Source organism: Tachypleus tridentatus, chromosome 2 (genome assembly GCF_004210375.1).
Source record: "Tachypleus tridentatus isolate NWPU-2018 chromosome 2, ASM421037v1, whole genome shotgun sequence".
In the NCBI taxonomy this organism is placed as follows: Eukaryota; Metazoa; Arthropoda; class Merostomata; order Xiphosura; family Limulidae; genus Tachypleus; species Tachypleus tridentatus.
In genome coordinates this window covers 13242621-13245782 of record NC_134826.1, presented here as the reverse complement: position 1 = coordinate 13245782, position 3162 = coordinate 13242621, and positions in this window count along the sequence as shown.

Genomic DNA, 3162 nt, shown 5'->3' with positions numbered 1-3162 from the left:
ATTATAAATACCTGATGTACAGATAATGTTCTATCGTGTTCTCCTTCACACAACAATATAAACCAGTCACTTGTTACTACATTATATACACTTGATGTTCAGATAATGTTCTATCGTGTTCCTCCTACTACACACAACAATATAAACCAGTCTGTTACTACATTATAAACACTTGATGTACAGATAATGTTCTATCGTGTTCCTCCTACAAACAACAATATAAACCAGTCACTGTTACTACATTATAAACACTTGATGTACAGATAATGTTCTATCGTGTTCCTCCTACAAAAAAAAATATATACCAGTCACTTTTACTCTCATTATAAACACTTGATGTACAGATAATGTTCTATCGTGTTCCTCCTACACACAACAATATAAACCAGTCACTGTTACTACATTATAAACACTTGATGTACAGATAATGTTCTATCGTGTTCCTCCTACACACACAACAATATAAACCAGTCACTGTTACTACATTATAAATACTTGATGTACAGATAATGTTCTATCGTGTTCCTTCTACACACACATAAATATAAACCAGTCACTGTTACTACATTATAAACACTTGATGTACAGATAATGTTCTATCGTGTTCCTCCTACACACAACAATATAAACCAGTCACTGTTACTACATTATAAACACTTGATGTACAGATAATGTTCTATCGTGTTCCTCCTACTCACAACAATATAAACCAGTTTGTTACTACATTATAAACACTTGATGTACAGATAATGTTCTATCGTGTTCCTCCTACACACAACAATATAAACCAGTCACTGTTACTACATTATAAACACTTGATGTACAGATAATGTTCTATCGTGTTCCTCCTACACACAACAATATAAACCAGTCACTGTTACTACATTATAAACACTTGATGTACAGATAATGTTCTATCGTGTTCCTCCCTACACACAACAATATAAACCAGTCACTGTTACTACATTATAAACACTTGATGTACAGATAATGTTCTATCGTGCTCCTCCTACAAACAACATAGAAACCAGTCAATAACACTACCTCAGAAACCAGTCACAGTGACTACATAAGAAAATAACCATCGTTACTACATGTGAAACCTGTCACCGAGACATCATTATAAACCAGTCACTATGACGACATTATAAACACTTGATGTACAGATAATGTTCTATCGTGTTCCTTCTACAAACAATAATATAAACCAGTCACTGTTACTACATTATAAACACTTGATGTACAGATAATGTTCTATCGTGTTCCTCCTACAAACAACAATATAAACCAGTCACTGTTACTACATTATAAACACTTGATGTACAGATAATGTTCTATCGTGTTCCTCCTACATACAACAATATAAACCAGTCACAGTTACTACATTATAAACACTTGATGTACAGATAATGTTCTATCGTGTTCCTCCTACACACAACAATATAAACCAGTCTGTTACTACATTATAAACACTTGATGTACAGATAATGTTCTATCGTGTTCCTCCTACAGACAAAAAATAAAACCAGTCACCGTTACAACATTATAAACAGTCTTCATGTACAGATAATGTAGATCAATTTAGTACACGTGCTATAATAAAAGTTTTGAGTGTTAAAAGTAGTACACCCACTACACTTGCTGTATAATAAATGTCTTACTGTGTTAAGTAATACACTTACTACTCATGCTGTATAATAAATGTCTTACAGTGTGAAGTAGTTTACCCTTCTACACGTGCTGTATAATAAATGTTTTACAGTGTTGTTGTGCACTTACACTACTGTGCTGTATAATAAATGTATTACAGTTTTGCGTAAGTACACCCACTACACTAACGGGCTGTATAATCAAATGTATTACATTGTTAAGTAGTACACCTTTACTATAATGCGCTGTATAATAAATGTATTACAGTGTTAAGTTTTACACTTATTACACGTGCTGTATAATAAATGTCTTACAGTGTTAAGTAATACACCATTATTAACGCGCTGTATAATAAATGTGTTACAGTGTTAAGTAGTACACTTTACCACTCATGCTGTTTAACAAATATCTTCAGTGTTAAGTAGTAACACCCACTACTACTCATGCTGTATAATAAATGTCTTACAGTGTTAAGTAGTAACAACCTACTAATTCCTGCTGTATAATAAATGTCTTACTGTGTTAAGTAGTACTCCTACCACCATGCTGTATTTGTATAATGGTAATACACATTCTATTAAAGTGTTAAGTAGTAATCCCACCACTCATGCTGTATAATAAATGTCTTACAGTGTTAAGTAGCATAACCACTACACGTGGTGTATAATAAATGTATTACAGTGTTAAGTAGTACACCCACCACTTGTGCTGTATAATAAATGTCTTACGGTGTTAAGTCTTACATTTACTCACCTCATGATGTAGAATAAATGTATTACAGTGTTAAGTAGCACACTTACTACTCATGCTGTTTTAATAAATGTCTTACAGCTGTTAAGTAGTACCCTTACTACTTTATGCTGTATAATAAATGTATAACAGTGTTCAGTAGCACATTTACAACCTGATGCTGTATAATAAATGTCTTACAGTGTTATGTAGTACACCCTACTACTCATGCTGTATAATAAATGTCTTACAGTGTTAAACATTACACTTACTACTCATGCTGTATAATAAATGTTTTACATTGTTAAGTAGTACACTTACTTTACTACCCATGCTGTATAATAAATGTCTTACAGTGTTAGCAGCAATAACCTACTACACATTCCGTATAATAAATGTCTTACAAAGTTTAGTAGTACATCCACTACACATGCTGTATAATAATGCATTACTGTGTTAAGTAGTACAATTTCTACACGTGCTGTATAACAAATGTATTATTAATGTTAAGTAGTGCACTTACTAACGTGCTTTATAATAAATGTCTTACAGTGTTAAAAAAAGTACACTTACTAAACGTGCTGTATAATAAATATATAACAGTGTTAAGAAGTACACCTTACTAATTCATGTTGTATAATAAATGTCTTACAGTGTTAAGTAGTAATAACCTGTATAATAAATGTCTTGCAGTGTTAAGTAGTACACCTACTACTAATGCTGTATAATAAATGTCTTACCGTGTTAAGTTGTACATGTACTCACCAATGCTATATAATAAAT